The sequence below is a fragment of the Pinus tabuliformis genome, chromosome 6 (assembly GCF_031772625.1).
Source record: "Pinus tabuliformis cultivar Carrire ecotype Pingquan chromosome 6, CPIR1, whole genome shotgun sequence".
In the NCBI taxonomy this organism is placed as follows: domain Eukaryota; kingdom Viridiplantae; phylum Streptophyta; class Pinopsida; order Pinales; family Pinaceae; genus Pinus; species Pinus tabuliformis.
This window is the reverse complement of record NC_142292.1, coordinates 327,168,338-327,188,922: the sequence shown is the minus strand read 5'-3', so window position 1 is coordinate 327,188,922 and position 20,585 is coordinate 327,168,338.

Below are 20,585 nucleotides of genomic sequence, written 5' to 3'. Positions count from 1 at the left end.
CTCCATTAACTACATGTGAGCTTGAAACATGTGCTGATATGAATTTGATCCAGCAGTCAGTTTCTTTGTCATTTTCAGCAGAGGTCTCGTCACAAGACTCAGATCAAAGTTTGCATTCATGGTATGAGGAAACGAGAAGTAATCTATTAGATGAGTTAAGTTCCAGTGTGCATGAACTTCAAGATCCTTATGCAGTGTTTTTGGAGGCGGATAGAGAATTCATATCATTCAACGGATCTGTTTCTAAGTTGTCATGGGAGTTGCCTTTCAGTCGTTCTCTCTTGTTGTTCATAAGCAAGCACTTGTGGAGAATTCGAACAGCAGACGAGATACTTACTTGGTTACATTGGTTGTTTCATTTCACTTGACCAGGTGATGAATGAAACTATTAGAGTAGGTTGTGATGAATAAGCTCCACTTTGAGCATCATTTTCAGTTTGTCGGTTGTGTTTAAGTATTGAGTCAGTTTCCAGTTAAGTTTCAGTCAATTTTCAGTCAGTTTTCAGTCATGTAGGTTTCATAATTGAGTTAGGTTTCAGTCAATAAATGAGTCAAAGTCTTGTGTCGTTTTCCGAAATAATGACCCCATCGCCCAATGGTTGAAAGCACTGATCTACTCTCCCAGAGGTCTAGGGTTCTTGGCACCTCCAAGGAGCTACCATCCCCATTGGAGCCAATGTTAGTGTCGGTCATGATGCCCTCCATCAGTGATAAAAAAACTCTTTGCATATGCATAAGTAGGTGTCTCATCGATGTCAGTTTTGCATTCCATTAGGCATGCCATAAAACTGATGGAGGAGCTGGTCCTTGTTCCCTTCTTGGCTTTGCTGGATCAGGTCATATCAGTTAATGAACTTGTGTCACGCTTGTTTTGTTTTGTCTTGAAGTCCAAAGTCTTAGGTCTAGGGTTTCAGTCAAATGTCATTGCAAGATCATGAGTCAGAGGTCCATGGGTCCCCAACAAGCCGGAAGGAGGTATGTAAATATGTTTCATTGATATTTTCATCAGGTACAGCTCATTTATACCTTGGATTTAAAAACCATGTTTTTAAAGCCAAGGTCATGTCAATTTTGCAAAAAATAAGGAAATTTTCAAAATTCTTCAAAATGCCGGCAATAACCCTGGTCTCCTCACTAGAGTCCATCAGATGGTCAACCTGCAAAAAGAATGGAGTTAAAGCACCCAAAAAGTCAAATTCAGGACAAAGCAAACTCAAAACAGTGTTAAAGAGAATGTCAAAACAAAACATTAGAAAGTCGGTTTGGTAAGTAAATTTTTTCAAATTGGGCTTATAAAGAGTCAAATTCCCTCTAAAACACCCTCATTGTGCATCTAAGAGCTTGCAAAGAAGAGTGAGAGGGCGAAGAAGGCGAAAGGAGGCAAATTGCAGAGAATTTGGGTCATTTTCAGGTGCGCGACCACTCAGGAGCTGTGCGCGACCAGTCAGCAGCTCCTCCGCAGTGTTAATTCCTAACAGGCGCGACCAGTCAGGCTGTGCGCGACCAGTCAAAGCCCGTGCGCGACCAATCAAACTGTCTTCCACAAAACCACTTCAAATTTTCTCAAATCGCCCTCTTTCTTGCTAAATTGATCGAGAGGCTGTTAGAGAAGGCAAACGAGGACAAGAGGTTGCTACGGAACATGAAGAATCACTATTGGGCGAGGATGCATGTTTGCAAGGCGAAAATGAAGATGTTCCAAAGGAGGTTGTCCGAGGCCCGTAAGAGGAAGAAGAAGACCAACCCGCTCTGTATCTTGGCTGAGACCTCTCTCACTCACCATGATACTCATTAGCATCCTCCTAGCAGCAAACCCAAGAAATTTTGAGAGTTTTGAAACATTTTTGGCATTTTTGGGAATTTTACAGGTTTTGGCCATTTGACTGGTCTCACCCCGCGCGCGACCATACATGGGGGCAACTCAGAATGGGGAAAACTTTTCATTTGGGGAAAATACACTTGCCTATGGATGGGTTTCAGATTTTATGGAGATTTGGGTTTCCAAAAGCTCAAAACACATGCAAATTTTGACTTTCTGCCCCTATTTTGAGTTGCAGAAAGCTGTCTTGGGAGAAATGACTTTTGAGGGGTCAAATTAACTCCAAATTCCGAAATTCCAGTGGGGTTGGAAAGTAGACTCGCAGACCTTTCCAACGAGCTATCTTGCACCTGATTTGGACACCAGGAAGGCCCTCAAACAGAGCTGTGAATGTGCGCGACCTGTCAGGGAAATTTGTCTGTTTTGACCAGTTCGGCCAGCAAAACACTGTTTTCATCTTGGTTGACTTTTGAGGCATGTAAATGATGGATTTTTGTGTAATTTTCATGGCACTTAGATACTTTTACTCTCCTTGATCACTTCTAGAAGATTCTTTGATGTAAATGGTAAATATTTAATGCATGGATAGGTTTCCTAAGTTTTAGAGGCAAGTTGTTTTGACTGCCTATTATCTAGTGCTCAGTTTAGAATTAGTTGAAACAGCTCCTAGGAAGCTGAGCTCGACCCCTAGAGGTGGGGAAAGGAGTTAGATCATCTATATTATGCCTTCTCTTGCTCATTTTCATGGTTGGACTCTTGAGGGAGAAGCTCCTATTGTATATTTTACTTGTATCTCTGCAATTTGAGGAAAAGGAAGACCAGGGTTTTTGCAGACATCATTGGGATTCTTGTGGACTCTTGTGTTGATGGTGTGTTATCTTATTGTAATTGTAAGTGTGTTTATGTGTTCCATCCCTTTCTTTACTGCAGCTTATTAAAAAAATGAAGTGATAAAGTTTGAATTCATGCTTGCCATGCTCAGCTTTCAAATTTGTTTAATGTTTATGTTTTCCACTGTCTAGAGAGGATTCAAAGTCATTGTTTGCCCTCTTTAGCTTCTCTTTTTTCTTCCTTGATCATCCATCTCAGCTAAAGGCATCAGCAAAAACTCCTACCTTGCCCCAAAGACCCACCTGCAAAACCTGAGCTCAATCCCCGCACCCTGAATTGCACTCCCTCCAATTGCCACCAAAAACCCCAAAAACCCCCAAATCAACCTTTTAATCAGTTTACTAGCCTAATATCAGTGTTACCTTTGATTGGTCATCTCACCCCATTGAAAAATTTGCCGAGATAGACCGGAGAGAGCCTTCTCATACCCCGTAGGGCTAGCTACGAGGTGAAATGGTTTGATGTTGCCTTGAAGGTTTACCTTCCTCAGCCTAGGGTGAAATCTCAAGCGCTAACAGAATGAACACTATATCTATGACCTAATGGATGAAATGAAAGTTGATGTGTTGATGAATCAATGTTTCTTAGTGATTCTCAACTAAGTATGAGACCCTTATGCTCAGATCTATTATTTACACCTGTAGATTACATATTCGTGATATGTTTGACGAAATGCCTGTCATGGCTAGTAGGGCTCCAGTGAAGGTATTATTCAAGTAATTGCATTTGTATTTTCACTTCTATGTTATTTTATTGTTCTGAATATGTCATTCAATTCTCAACAGTGACTTGACCTATCGGCCTGAAAAAGTGGCTAAAATCCCACGGAAGTTGGCACAACACTGTGAAAAATAGTCCCTGGACGCTGGTTTGCGGGCCTGTGAAAGTGTCTAGAGGTCCCTAGACATTGGCATGCCCATAGCATGAGAGCGTCCAGAGGTCAAGTCGTCCAAAATCTTAGTGGTACCCAGGGGATGATTAGCGGAAAGTTTGGATTGGTTCTTGAGAGTCCTAATGTTGATGTTAAATTTCTATATGGTGTGTTTCCCTCGGTTACACTTCCTTAACGTGACTGAGGAGGTTGAATCATATCATAGTGGCCTCTCGTCACATGTTTACCCCTTCTAGCCGATAGCCTTGGTAGATGTGGGAGGAGGGTGTTACATACAATATGTACATAACACCCTATCTACACAACACTGCATATACAACACGCGCACAACACCATATTCACATAACACCACATATCCATCATGCGAACAATACAATATGTATACTACATCGCATATCCAACATGTACATAGCACCATCTATACCCAACACTACATATGAAATAGTCATACAACACTATCTGTACCACCCTGTACATAACATTGCATAACAACATGTACACACACTATATATACACAACACCACATGTGCACAACATCACAGATGCAACATGTAAAACATATAAAATATATGCACAACAGTAGTACCACACATCCAAAACCACACTGTCTCTACCAAGAAACCTTACTTCTAGTGTCTCTCTTCCATCCATGCTTATCCTAGCATGTCGTGCATCGCGTTGTTTTCATTTTGCTGATGTATCTCTCAACATTAGCATGTCCAAAACATGTACATATACACAGTATAATCACATAATATCAATTCATATCAACATGATACTGACCTCGGAGATATGTCAGACTACTCTTTCCACTTGATTCCTCGTGAACCATGAATCTCTTCATGTCGTTCACCTGCATAAGAAATCATTCCTCCACAAGAACGATTCTTGATGACCCTGTCAGACAGTGACATAGATACATAGATACATACATATATATAACATTAGCACAAAATAATTATGATCTTGTCAGAAAACGACATACATACATACATACATGTATACATATATATACATCAACACAATCATGATCACAACATAATTACCAGATATCATAAGGTCAAGGTTAAGAGAACTTCCTTTATTCGTGTAATGCATGTACAACATCGAGAACAACAATTCCAAACGTATCTAAGGCATTTGATGCCTAAAATATATTTAATTTAACTTTCTTGATTACTTTTGTCATGATTGTCCCGCTAATGTCCATTTACATCAGTGGACCCGAAAAATCCAACTAGTTGTTATATGCTTGCCTTGAGTTTCACTTATACATGCACTGAGCTTCATCCAAGACTTACATTACCTGTTGGGTTTCATTCATCTCTCCTTGGGCTCCATTAACTTTCCTCTTTCCCAACCAATTCTCCAGACCCCAAACATAAAAGGAAAGAAAGGAATCAAATAAGAAGAAAACCATGGCAAACCAATAACAATACAAAAAAGTGGCATGGCCATTCACAAGACACAAAAAAAACTGTAATCAAGCACAAAAAATCACCAAAATACCAAAAGCACAAGACTAACAACAGACATGATGACTTAAACCTCATGGTTCCCATTACTTCTAAGGGAAATCTCAACTTGAGCCTTCTTCAATATTCCATGGCAATTTATTTTTCACGCAATCCCTTGCATCATATTGCCATCAACACATAATTGTTAGTGCTTAAATAAACATAACAATACATCGGTTACCTTACCTTTCTATACCTAGCACATTTCTTGCTATTGAGCACATCCACACGATCTCTGAAGGGACTCCAATTCCCTTGACAGATCCACCTGTAACTAGAGACTAGCTAATATACCTGTCAAATACAAGTTCATGAATCTAGCACATATCCACATAATGTTAGACAAGATTAAGGTTAAGAAGGCTTCCTGTATGCAAAACACTTATTCGTTTGGAATAAGGGTTTCCAAACATAGCCAAAATAATTCTTGCCCAATTGCTTTCTTTGACCTTTTCCTAGCTGAAATTGAGTGTTACTATGCACTGTCACATCACCCAACTGTTAGTTATATAAACACGTCAAGTATTACCTTGTAATGCTAATACTAAGCATGTTTCTTGCACTGTTTACACATCTTTTTTTGTTGAAGCTAGAGTAGTTCCTTCTATTTCATATTAACGAGAAAAATTTACAGAATATACAAGAACCCTGAACTCCAAGAGGTGACAGGGAAAACAAGGGCATGAAGCCAAAGAAAAGCAACACCCCGCTACAACAAACAACCAAATCTTACATTACAAACTAATGGTAGAAACAAACAAACTAAAGGCCTGATCTCCGGTCAACAACCATCCAAGAAACTCAAGCAATAGCCCACCAGGACACGTGGCCCCAACAAAAGGTACCAACTGAGTTGACGGAAAACACAACCCCCCGCAAATGAACGACACCCCAAAGAATTGCACCACCAAAACTGCTCGCCGAAACCGCGGACCCCACCAACTCCACGACCCCACCAAACAGCACATTGAATCCAGGGCGTTGAATTACCAACCGTGATCAGACGACAAAGAAGGAAATCACGCACCCAAAGCCGACGATCTTTAGGGCGCGGGGAGGGTGGTATAAGGACCGGGCCCTCCTCCACGTGTAATGAAATCTATGGCATCGCTGCGAATAAACAAAAAACCACTTTTCATAAAAAAGCGGTGCGATATCAGCGAAACCGCCTACCCCACCAAACCCGCGGGCCCTACCAAACTACACGATGGATCCTGAGCATTGATTCACCTTGCGCCATCGGACGATAGAGCAGAAAATCGCACGCCCGATGTGATCGATCTTTATGGCGCGGGGAAAGTGGTTTATGTACCGGGCCCTCCTCCATGTGGCATGATTTCTATGGCATCGCTGCCAAAAATCCGAAACTACATTTAACCTGTGAGAAGTGCGATCTCTGCGAAACCGCCCAGAGGCGGTATTGACTTCCATCACAGAAAAATTAGGATGCTGTGGGAGTTTCTGATGCTGCTGCCCATGGTCCGGAAGCTTTGACGCATGTCACTTAGAGTTGTCCTGTACATGGTCCAATTTGCCTCTACCCTTGTCTTACCTGTCATTGTGCACCTTTTTGTCCAACTTGGTGTAGCCCTCTGACCGCTGACCATTGCTAATTGGGATCTGTCATTTTGTGACTGTACTCTTCTTTGTCCTCCTCTGCCTGGTTATGGCAGAGTTTTTTCAGGTTACTCTGCACCATTGTATTCCACCTCCTTAAGATTGCGCTGTCCTTGTTGCTAACACCTTGGTTGGCTAGAATGTCAGCCAATTTGTTAGCCTTTCTCCTCACATGAATAAATCTGAGAGTACGAAGTTCCTGTAAATGCACTTGAATTCTCTGAAGGACTCTTGTTAACCTCCAGTGTTTTGTGACCTTTTCCGGCCCTGTTCCATTACTGATTCTTTTGGCAACGTTTATGACTAACTCTGAATCCGCTTCTATTATGACATTTTGGCAATTACTCTGTATCAAAAATTCTAAGCATTGTTCCAATGCCATTAGTTCTACCATGTTGTTAGTGGCTTTTCCTAAGTGACCATGGAAGAGGGAGATTATGCTACCCGTGTCATCCCTTAGAACTCCCCCAAAACCAACATCTCCCGGGTTGCCTTTGGAAGCTCTATCAATGTTGTACTTTAAAAAACCTTCAGGGGGGGATGCTAGAATTCCTCCCCCTTTTCTCTCATGCTTGCTGTCCTGTCTAGCCCTTGAGGAATAAGCCCCTGCAAGTCTAACAGTTGGAGGATTCTCAACTCTCCAACTGAGGGAGGAGTTTTGGGGAGATTCCTAACCGTGGTGCCCACTGTTTCCTTTAGTTGTTTTATGATCAGTCCCACCAGGCTAAGAGAGGCGGACTTTTCCTCTTTGAATATTCTTTTGTTCCTTTCCTTCCACACATTCCAGATGATGAAACTCGGCAGAAGATTCCAAACACAGTTGAGAATTTCATTATCTGAAAAATTAATCCTCTAGTTGTTTAGAGTGTTGGAAATACTTCCTTTGCCTCTATCAGAATGTTTGAAGATGTTGGTAAAGAATTCCCATATCCTGTCAGTGAAAATGCAGCTGTTGAGAAGATGCTCTATAGTCTCCTCCTGGATCTCACAGAGTTGACATCTGGAGGGTCCCAGCATGCCCCTTTTTTTAAGGTTGTCCCAGGTTAAAATTTTTCTGTGGTGAACTAACCACATGAAAAGTTTGATTTTCATCCAGCCTTTGTGCTTCCAAAGCTTCTGCCAAGTTTTATCAGGAGCTTGGGGTTCTATATCGAGGAGAAAACCTTTAGCTTCCTTGATGTTAAAGTTTCCCTCTTTGTTGTTACCCCATCTCAGTTGGTCCTACCCTTCCATTACTAAAATTATTCTCTGATCCAACAGTCTCTTGAGGGATTCTACTTTACTGTTGAGGGTTCTGTCCTCTCTGCCCTAAATTCTTTTCCAGATTCTCCACTTTCCTGCATTATGTGAGTTCTCCTAGAATTCTTTCACCTTTACTAATCCTTGATTGTCAGTATCTTGCTTGAGGCATACAAATTCTTCCTTTAGTAGATTTGGTTCCTGTTGCCATTTGTCTTCCCAGAAAAGTGCCTGGTCTCCCTCTCTGATTTCACAGAAACTATTTTTTTGCACCACTTCTCTATTCTCCCAGGCCTTGTTCCATATGGGGGAGCCTTTCACTGTTCTTTCATACATATGATATCCAAATCGGGCCAGTCATTGGCATATTTTTCCTTCCAGATTCTTGCCCATTGAGCTTTAGGATCCTTAACCCACCTCCACCAAAGTTTGGTTCCTAGAGCCTTGTTGAGAATCTTTGGGTTGTCTAAACCCAGGCCTCCTTGGTTCTTGGGTTTGCAAACCTTTTCCCAAGAGACTAAAGCCCATGTTTTCCTAGTATCCTCTTTGCCCCACAGAAAGTCTCGTTGAATATTCTGAAATTGCTGCAAGACTCCTAATGGAGTTGGGAGGGTTGATAGCATGAAGATTGGGATAGCCTGGAGAACTGCTTTAGTAAGAACTAGTATACCAGCTAAGTTTAAAGATCTGTTTGTCCATTTCTTGACCTTGTCTTGCATTTTAGTTATTAATGGATCCCATATACTCTTGTGTTAGTGTTTAGCTGTAAGTGGAACTCCCAAATACTTGGAGGGAAGAGATTCTCTTTGAAAGCCTAAAATTCTAGAGATATTTCTCTGGATGGCAATATGAGTGTTAAAGAAAAAGAATTTTGATTTGGTAAGGTTAACTTCCATACCTGAGGCTTTCGCAAAGTCATCCAAAATCTGTTTGTAAGAAAGTGCTTCTTTGACTGTAGGAATTCCCTATAACATGGTGGCATCTACAAACTGTTGATGAGTTAGAACTTGGCCATTCTACGTAAGTTGGATACCTTGAATTTTTCTCGTAACTCTTGCATGCTTGATGGACCACCCCAACCCTTCCATCATGATGATGAAAAGAAAGGGAGAGAGCGGATCTCCCTGTCTTAGACCCCTGGAAGGGAGAAAAAGCTCAGAAGGAGAGCCATTCACTAAAATTGAAAAGCTAGACGAAGTTACAAGGGCCATGACCCATCTGACCCAATTATGATCAAAACCAAACACTGTGAGCACTTTTTTGATGTATAACCAATTCACTTTGTCATAAGCTTTGGCTATATCCAGTTGCATGATCATTCCCGCTCTCTTGTTTCCAGTTAACGAGTGAACCACCTCGTGAGCTTGTATTATGTTGTCTAGAATTTGTCTTCCTTCAACATACCCTGTTTGTTCCCCGGAGATAAGCGTGGGTAGCAGGGGTTTGAGTCTATTGGCCACCACCTTGGAGATTATTTTGTAGACAACATTGCATAAGGCGATGGGCCTAAATTTCTTTGGTGTTTGAGCGCTATACTGTTTTAGAATAAGGGCAATAAAGGAAGTATTAAGAGCTTTCAAGATGGTTTTGTTTCACCTGGAGTCTTCTACTATCTCTACAATATCCCTTTTAACAATATTCCAGCAGGCTTTGAAGAAGTCCACATTAAATCCATCGGGCCTGGTGCCTTGCCATTTTGCATTTCCTTGAGGACCTCATTGATCTCCTTTTCAGTTACAGGTCTGTTGAGGTTACCATTGTCCTCTCTCGATACCAATTTAGGTATGTGTTTATTAAATTCTTAATGAAAGGTTCTCCTCCTGAAAAGTTTTCCTTGGAAATGTCTCGAAAATGCTTTACCAACACTGCTTCTATCTCCTCATGGGCTTGATGAATTTGGCCATTCTCATCCTTGATCGAAGAGATTCTGTTGTGAGTTCTGTTCGCAATGGTTGATTGTGGAAAAATTTAGTATTGTGTTCTCCCTCTTTTAGCCATAGAACTCTAGATTTTTGTTTCCAAAAAATCTCTTCCTGTTTGCACAACCTTTCCCATTCTTGGTGGTATTTCTCCACTTCGTTATTTTTGTCTTTGTCAAAGCCATTCTTAATCAAATCTTGGTTGAGCTCTAGGATTTTGGTTTCCACGATTTTTTTACTTGTAAAAATATTTCCAAATTCCTTCTGGTTCCATTCCTTTAGCTTCTGCTTGATGTGTTTTAAAATTTTAAGTAGCAGGAACATAGATGATCCTTGAATCTGTAGGTCTTCAGCCCACCATTTTCCAATGTTGCTAATGAAATCCGGGTGTGAAAGCCACATATTTTCAAACCTGAACAATTTGTTTCTTGGGATGCCAATGCCCTTGATCTCCATTTGAATAGACCAGTGATCTAAGCCTCCAAAAGGAAGAATATCCACTATTATTTCCTTGTCTAGAAGCAGGAGCTCTTCAGAGATTATGAATCTGTCTAGCTTGGAAGATACCTGGGAATCCCCTCCTCTTTTGTTGTTCCATGTGCATAGACCATTGTTTGTCTCAATGTCCAAAAGCTTCATGTTTCTGAAAAACAATGGAAAGCTGAGGAATCTTTGTATAGTGCTCTTGTCCCTCCTTTTTTCTCCGAGAGAGATTTTATCATGTTGAAATCTCCTCCTATAACCCACGGTATCCCTGCGAATCTGCTCCGAAGGTCCACTAAGGAATCAATAAACTTGATTTTGTCATCTAACCTTTGAGGGCCATAAACATTCGTTACAAGATATGTGACCCTGTCTCCTACAGGTTGTATAACAACTGATAAATAATTTCTTGATGCCTCCGCATCAATAATACCTATTTTTTGGGGGTTCCAGAGGATGAGGATACCCCCTGCTGTATTTTCTGCTTTGACTTCTATAAACTCATATCTGCTGAGCCACCTACTGTGGATTTGTCTTATCTTTTGCACAGAGCATTTTGTTTCTTGGACAAAAATTATATCCGGAGTTACCTGTTTCATCCTATTATTCAACATTCTCTGTTTCCTTTTGCTTCCTAGACCTCTTACATTCCAAGTTGTAAACTTCATAATTACAGATTGGTAAAGGAGTAACTAGTTAGATATTTCATCTTACCTGAGTCTATCATGAGCTTTCCACATTCCATTAGAAGCTCATTCTGCTTTTTTCTGCCCCTTTTTTTCCCTGGGTTTCTTGGAGCTAATTTTGGGGTGGATTTTACTGCTTTTCTTCCATGATTACCCGGTCTTTCAACACTGTTATTTTCTACCAAGCTCTTTTCCTGTGTTTTCCATAAGAATAACTGCTTTACTCTATTGTATTCTTCTTGTGGTAGAGATTCTACCCCACCCGTTGTTCCCTTACTCATGAACCCTTCTAGATCTAGGTTTTCTCTGTCAAGAATCTCTTGTAACTCATTATCTTCTAGTTCCATCTCGCTCTGAGTCATTTCCTGATCCATATCCATCTTTGATTCACTCATCATTATCCCTTTCTATTTTTCCTTTACCTGTTCTTGATCCTGTTCTTCTTCCTTTTCCTGCTTAGCGTTTCCCTCCTTCATTACTTGATTTTCACCTGCTGTATCTTCCTCCTCTTCAAGAACATGGAACTGATTCGACTTCCCTTTTTGGTCCTCTCTTGGGTGTTGATTTGGCCATTTTTTTCCATTTTTTCCTTTGTGAGCTACCTTGTGAAATCCATCTGTTTCTTTCGTTGTGTTAGGTTTTCTTTGTTTTCTGCATTGCTGAGAGGGCAGTCTCTAAGAAGGTGTCCGTGTTCATGACATTTTCAGCATCTAAATGGAATATGCTCATAGTCGACAGTCTGTGTCCATTCCTCATCATGAACCTCTAGTATGACCTCGTCCGGAAGAGCTCTAGATAGGTCCATCTCTACACAGATCCTGGCAAAGGAGGTGTATTTATCCCTTCTTGTAGCTTCAAAAGTTTTAACATACCTCCCTAGTTTATTGCCTATAGCTGTTAGTGATTCTATTTGCTAGTAATCCAGAGGAAGCGAATAGAGTCTTACCCAAACCAGGACTAAGGTAAAGGTTTCCCGCTCCGGCACAAAGTTCATCATCCGCGGCCGCATGTAGAGCCCTGCTACTGCATAGAAGTAGGGCCCACCTTCAAACACTCTGTCTTTTTCCTCAATGTTTGCAAACACCACAATGAAAAAACCCTTGGATCCTAGATGAAGATCTATGCTTCCTTTAGGTTTTTAGTGGTATCTAATCCATGTTTGTAAAGCCTTTTCGGTGGGCCATATTCCCATGAACTTGCAAATGATAGCGTAAGTCTGCATGTGCTCCCTGTGGGCCTGTAGCTCTGGATTATTTAAGATTACTCTGGGAGTGATTTCAACTTTAGGTTTGCACGGTCCCTTTTGTTTCCTGTCCTTTGTTCCCTGTTCTTTGTCATTTTCCTCCTTGTCTTTTGTGCCTTCATTCTCCTTCTTCTTGTTACCTTCTGTATCCTCTTCCCTATTTCCCCCCCTTCCTTCTTGTTACCTCTGCCTGATTCTGGGGCATTCTTGCCTTTGTTAACCACCACCTCTCTGAAGGAGGGAGGGGAGCTCCCTCCTCGACCCTCGTCCATGGAGACAGGCGCGCGCAGACACCCTCGCCCCTGTTTTCCGATCGTTCGCTCTTCTCGCTCTGTTACTTAACTAATTGTTGGACACTCTTTACACATGTCAAACACATGTTCCAAATATAAATACAATAATATCTATCAATTTTAAATCAACGTTTACCAAGACTAGCAATTTTGTCATAATTCATAGTCAACTCATAGTCATTAGACATAATACTACAACTGTCACCTATTACACTCAAGTAAATGGCAGCTATCTCAACACATATGTGTTAGTACAATCATCTTAAAACAAGATCGTCCATTCAAGAAATCTTAAACACACATAATCATATCATGCAAGTAATCAAACATTCAGACAACAGATAGGCAACATACAACAATGTAAAGTTTGAAACGGGAACTGATACGATTGCCCGTTTCGTTGAGGTAGCAAAAAAGTGACCCGATTTTGAAAAGTGGTGATGCAGAATACACATATTTTTTTTAGCATAGTTTTTGACACTTTAATTTTTTTTATGTACTTAGTTTTTAGAATGTTAGTGATTTGCATGCTAATTTTAAAAAAGTGTTGATTATGCATAAGGCCATTTTTTTAAAAGACCTAAATTTTCTAATGTATTAAATGTGAATAATTATTTTCTAAATTTAACATTTTTTGAAGTGGTCTTCTTCATATTTTCTTGTTGTTGTTTTTTTTGTAGTGAGGTTTTTATTTTTTTTGCATAGTTAAATAAGAAGGTTGATATTTTAAAGTTTCGATATTCTACATATTTATATATCGTTAATTAATTTTTCAATGCACATAAAATAATTGTCTCTAAGAAACAATAATTTTTAACAATTGACATAAAAATAACCATTTTAACATAAATATAACTAAAAAAATACACATTTTGATAATTTTTTGCTAGAAATGACATGTCAAAAACACAATTTTTATAGAATTTTTTAAACAAAAAATGGTTAAATAATAGTATTTATTATTATTATTTTTTTTTTTTTCATGTCAAAAAATAATAACAATCATTGTTTTTTCAAAAAATAATGATTCACATAAAATTAAAGGGAAAATCACATAATACAAATACTGAACACACAAAAACATTAATTGAATGCTTATTCTTCTCATAAAATGTCAAAGTAAAAAACATTACAAGTATAACTAATTAATAGTTACAAAAAGTGAACTAGATTTCCAAGCATAACTTTAATTTAATCAACAATATCACATAATCCAAACTCTTCATCCTCTAGAGTTTTATCATTGTCTTCTTCTACAATATTTTCTGCTTCATTTTGCTCGTTTTCCTCTTCTAATGGATCTATGATGTCTGCGAATCTCCCAATGAATGTCTTTCCGATCATTCCATGTAATGGTGGTTGAGGTTCCTTTGCCTTTTTTGCACACATGTTTCAATAAAATCCCTTTTCTTCAACCCAATTTCTTGCATTGCATCTGGAAGAAATTGAAGAATATTAATTCTTTACTGAATAAATTTGCACTGTACTCGATCTTTTTCAATTGCTATGCAATTTATTCCTTTTTGTAGGCAACATGCTAGTGTTGTACCTAATTATCAAGCACAAAAGAAATAATGAAGTAAATTAGTATAATGTCATATAAATTAAAAAAGAAGATATTGAAATTCAATTCTATATAATAAAACTTATCTGAGCCAAAAAATAAATCTAGAAACCAGTCTCCTTCATTTGAACATGTCTATAAGATAGTTAATCAATGATTGTGGTTTTTGATATATGTTAACTATATCTCATTTTGCTTCTTTGTCTTCATATGTTAGTTTTTTCCCAACAGCATCATAAACCAGTACTTGGCTATAACCCTTTCCATCTACCTGATTAAAAAGCATAGACATATAGTTATCATCTTTTGCACAACTATCAATATGGATGAACTGAAAATCATTTATAAATGGTTGATCTTCATGGCCAAGAAGATTTGACTTTTACGTGTAACATGAAATAGTAAAAGTTCAATTAATTTGTACATAAATGAATTTTTTTAACATTAATCAAACATACATTTTCAACGTCTTACCATGTAAGCTGCATCCTTGAGTTTGTTTTCCCCTTGAAGCTTGACAATAACATTGCCAATTGTGTGTCTGAATGAAATGTCACAAATTTCCATAACGGTGATGATGTGACTTCTACAAATCCCGCAACCAATTTACTAAGGGCTTGATAAGTATAAGGGTCACTATCATAGTCAATGTTTGGGATATTGAAACCACGGGGAATATCTGCAATTTCTAGGGAATAATCCCTTTTAGGTATGAGTTTAGCAATGTCTTCTTAGTCGCCTTGTATTACTTGATATTGAATAGTGTCAAGCCCGTTCCAAATGAAATGAGTAAGAGTTGGATCAAGTTCAACATTCTTAAGATGCTGCTTTTTCAGTCTTTCGATCTTAATTTTTTCAATAAAGGTTCTGAAACTATCTGGTGCTCCATTTGCATCCTTCCTCATCTTTAATAAAATAAACAAATATATGTGTAAGTTATAAAATAAAAATAGTATACAGATGAATAAAGATGGATGTGTAAATCAACATACCTTTTTAAATGCAAGATAAAAATCTTTTAGTGTTGATGTAGAACTTGAATCTCGATAGTTACGTACAACATCATCCCAACTATCTTCATTCAACAATTTAGCCATTTGTTCTTGTATTTTCATGTAAACTTTGTGACTGAATAAATAAAGTAAAAAAAGTTAATATAATGATATGTATAACAAATACCACCAAGAACAATAGTTATATTAAAATGAAAATTATAATTTAGAAATAAGTAAAAATAATTCAACAAACTTTCTTTTGAAATTCTTTAGAGATTTCCTCCAATGATAATTCCCCTGACCTCACACAACATAATATTGCTTTGACAAGTTTTCCATCATTCACTCCTTGCTGCTCTCGAAGGTGTGATAGTCATATCTTCTGGACGCTGCTTCATTTCAGGACCTGATTTACTGTTGCTACATATCAATGGTTTATATTTTTTGACCTTCTGGTTTTCAATGCCAATGTTCTCCCACATGCTAAAAATCTCATTAATCAATTCCCATATCTCCCGAGTTCTAAATGCCAACTAGAAAATTTTATCAATACCTCTGAATATATGACTATTTACTAAGTCGCCTTTTGAATTGATTTTCTCCTCAATTTGATAGCATATTTCCATGCAACATTCCTTTTGGAAATCTACAGTAACATTTATCTTATCCCCACCATATTTGTCTTCAAATTCACTATGAATAAATCTAATGCTTTGGATGAAAGTCATAGACATCCTATATTCATTATCTGAATTATGATCCCATGCTAATAACTTTACTTCTGTATGTGATAAACAAGCATAAATGATACATTTCATTGTTTCAAAACGTGGGTTATTGGGATATTCCTCCATCAGTTGCCTTTGAGCTTCTACAAAATGGTTCCCCCCAAGCACATAATAATTGTATTAAAAAATTTTGACCTATCAAATGCTTCTTTATTAGGAACTTGAACTGGATCAACAAGAAGCACATAATTAACCACATGAGCATAGGGATTGTACCTCATAAATGTCTTCAAGTTATGAACATGCAGGCGGTGTGGCTTTCTGATTTGATATTTTGATTGTCATTCACTTGCCTTATAGACTTTTCTCACATTAAGCTGAAATGTACGACCACTCTCAATTAAGTTTGTCTTTGTCAAAATCTGTCGATTGGAATTTTGTTTTGTTTTAATAATGCCATCATCTAAATTAGCTCCCGGTGTAATGATTTCCCTACTTTATTTTGAAGTTTCACTAGGATCTTCATTGTTGGTAATGACTACTTGAGAATGTTCAACTTTACTTTTCTTCCTCCTAACATTCTCATCAGTAACTAGAACATAAACATTCTAGGGTATTGTTAATTTTTGTTTTTTATGGCTCTTCTCCTTTCTAACATCAGTTCCAATGTGATCCTCAGTAACAAAAACATATTCTTCAGTGTCAATTTCAACTTCCTCATCTTCAAAAGCAACCTGTCTAACTTTGCTAGATTTATCCACTAGAGGCATTTATTTATTTATTTATTTTTTTGATCCCTTGGATGTAGTTTTGTAGCATCATGATTACTACATTTTGCTTGTTTTCCATATCTTCTTCTGACCTTGAGTAGAAACTGTTGACAACATTCATAATATCTTGCTCTATGAAATGAATGCCTCCCAACATAATTGAAAGATTTTCAACAAAATTCTGTCAAAGAAAATATCATATGTCAATAAAAACTAAGTTATAAAAATATAATGAGACAGTTACAATAACACAAAACACAAATATAAATAACATTACCTACGTTATCTTGTGCAATCTCATTTACGATTTGTTTACACAACTTTGTAGATACCTTTCTCGTGTCATATAATGGATATAATAATCGATATTTAATCCTGTCATGTGACTTGGGCAGTTTTGTAAATATATAAACAAATTTAGTGTTCGGTACCAAACACATGTCTATGACCTTTCCCAACACTTCATAAATTCCAGTATTGTTAGGGATGTCAACATATAGATATACCTACACATCTATGCCTTCTCTTTATTTCACATACCATACATTTTCTGGAAGTCTCATTTCTTTTGATTTCTTCCAGTATGAAATCGTCTTCTTATTGTTTGAGACACTTGATAGATTTGTAGCTATCAACTCAGGTTTGGTTCGTTCAACAATGCTTTTTGAGGACCCACCTTTAATTTTAGCAGGATTTGGTCCAGAAAGATTCAAAGAAGTCTTATTTGATGTCATTTTCCTGCAAAAAAAATACACATATATATAAATCAGTAAATTTAAAGAACAAATAGATTAAAAAAACAAACAAAACGATAAATGTTAAATAATTTTGTAAAATATAACTATTTAAAAAATAAAATAAAAAAATAAGATATTAAAAAAATGCATGCCCCCCGCCCCACCCTCGCAGCCCAACGACCTGCCACCCGGGCCAAACATTGGGCCGCTGGGGTGGGATGGGGGGTTGGGCGCCAACCCCCCCGCCCCACCTCGGCGACCCAACGGCCCACCACCTTAGCCAGCCGTTGGGCTGTCGGAGTGGGGCGAGGGTGCTGGTGCCCGACCCCCCACCCCATTTTGGCAGCCTAACGACCTGCTACCTCGGCCGACCGTTGGGCTGCCGGGGTGGGGCGGGGGCCTGGGCGGCCAGCCTCCCCCCCTGCCCCTCCCACACGGGCCCATTGGGCTGCTAGGGAGCATGATCGGGCCCACCACGCCCACTTTGGACGTGGTGGGTAAAGGTGTCTTATCCAAATTTTTTATTTATAAAAAAAAATCATTAAACCTATTGAATTTTAAAACTTGCACACAACAAAAGAGAAACTAACCTTTCAAATGTGATAATCTTCTGTTGAATATGTTGTTGATAACAATGTAGCTGCTCCACAAATTCGCTCCAAATCTTTTAACGAACCTCAAAAAACCTTGATGTGATGCAAGGAATAGTGATAATGAAATATATTTTTATAGAATAAATTACTTTGTTTTACCGCACGGTTAATGTGGGACTAATTTGTTTTTATAAAACTTTAACATGTAAATTTTGTTATGGCAATATAGGGAACTATGATAAACGAACATTACGAAATTGTTTTACCGCACGGTGAATGTGGGATTAATTTGTTTTTATAAGGACTTTAACATATAATTCTTGTTATGGCGATATAGTAAATTATGATAAAGCAAACATTACAAAATTGTTTTACATCACGGTGAATGTGGGATTAATTTGTTTTAGAAGATATAATAAAAATAAAAATAAAAACATTCAATTGTCTAGTAAATATTATATAGTTTAAGTAAAAAATTAATTTAGGTAAAAGATTTAGTTTACAATTTTATTTTAAAGATTTAGTTTAAAAGATTTATTCCATAAGAAAATTTTACTTAAATTTTTTCAATAAATTGTAGAAGAAAATTATGGAGGAAAATACATGAAACAAAATTTTTGGAGGGAAAAATTTAGGCGAAAATTTTAAGGAGGGAAAAATTTCGGTGAAAATTTTTGGAGGGAAATTTTCATTCTTTAAGCTATATATTATCATTAGGAAAGAGTGCATTTGCATCATTCAACGTAGACCTAATTTTATGGACTATGAGAGCAGCACTGACAATGCACATGATGAAGAATATTCAATAAACATCGAGTCGAATTTTCCATTTAGTCCTAATTCTAAGTACTATGAGAGTAGCATTGAAGAAGGGAAAGATGAAGAATAGCCTCTAAGTCAGTGTTTCAGAAGCACAGATGATCATAGTAAGGATAACATTCCTCGTAATGATGATGAAAATGCTTATACAAATGGTGATCCAATGATGAAGATGTTGCCAGGAAATATTGTATCAAGGAGTAGGAGTAGACCTTTTCGTATCAATCTAAGATGTTCTAGTTATAAAAGGGGTAGAGCAGACTATCTGATGAGAAGAAGTTCTATCAGCGCTCTCATTTCAAGTGAATGTTGTAAAAAAGAATGCTTGAAACATATGGATTTCAAGTTTGCATTAGAGAAAAGGAAGTGATATTTGTCAATGAATAAAAGCATGCAAAATTCATATTTAGTGGGGTGCATGCAATCTACATTGTGAGGTTATGATTATCATATTGGGTCTTTACTTATCTGTATAAAGGCTTTCAAAATGTTTCATTCAATGGGTAATTTTCATCTGTCAAGAATCCAAGAAAATTTGGAAAAGGATCCCACATTTTATTCAGAAGTACGTCATAAACGACATTTTGGGCCATTATCAAATACTGCAATGTCATGGATGACGAAAGAGAAATGTATTATTAACAATCTCAAGGTATTATTAATTCTTCACAGGCAGAGGAAAGAGAAATGTATATTGGTTCCAGAAAATCTCGTGCACAACGTGAAGCCATGGAAGACCTTTACAGGGGTTCAGTATAGGATATTAAGTAAGGTTGTATGATCCCAGTGCTAGCAGATGGAGATCCCAATGGATATCCATTCTGGGTTGCTAAGGTTATAAATGTCATGACAAAAAATGAAGATGTTGCAGGTGTTGAAGTACATTGGTTTGCCACAATTACACACCCATTCAATGATGTGTATAAGACAAAGATGGCAGTTGATAAAAAAATTGGCAGAAAGAGAAAAAGAGAGGGTAAAAATATAAATCGTCGCCGCATAGACCTCTTAAAATTGGAGGATGTTGACATACTTGTTTATGACTTCAATTTAACAAAGAGAGGAACTCTTCGCTTGAAGACGATAAATATTATGAAGAGGTTGTTACGAGACAGAACAATGTTGAGATGGGAGTCTGTTGAAACTAGTCGTAGATCCAAAAGAATTTTCAAACTTGAAATGGTGGGCATGCATGTGGACTTAGATGGGGAACTAGTTGATGAAAGAGAAGAATATGGAACATCTTCACCTGCATCTAGTCATTCATATGAAGATGTGAATTCTGACGGTGTGCAAGAAAATATGAGTGATTTTGAATAGTTGTCTAAGACAATTTATATAGCTGATGTTTGCATCGTATCTTGAAATAAAATTTTTGATTTCCATATGGTGTTAAATGAAGTTATGAGTCATTTTTATGTTTGTTGGATTATATGTTTTAATTATGATGACTTTTATTGTTTAGAATATTTACAATGAAACAATAACTTAGAGATATAATGTATGTTTCATTCAATCTACAAGTAATGACATTTTGATTAATTTAGTCATTAATTTGTTCATAATGTCATGGTTTTTTAATTTTATGGTTGAAAAATTTCCAATTTTTTTTGTTTCTTTAATGTTATGGTTGAAAAAAATTAGAATTTTAGCGATCTTTACTGTCATGTTATTATATGTTCAACAACATAGATGAAAACTGATAGAATTTTAATGTGTTTCAGATCCCATTATTTTATTTTTATCGTCATTACTAAAAAATGTTGAAATTATACCTAGG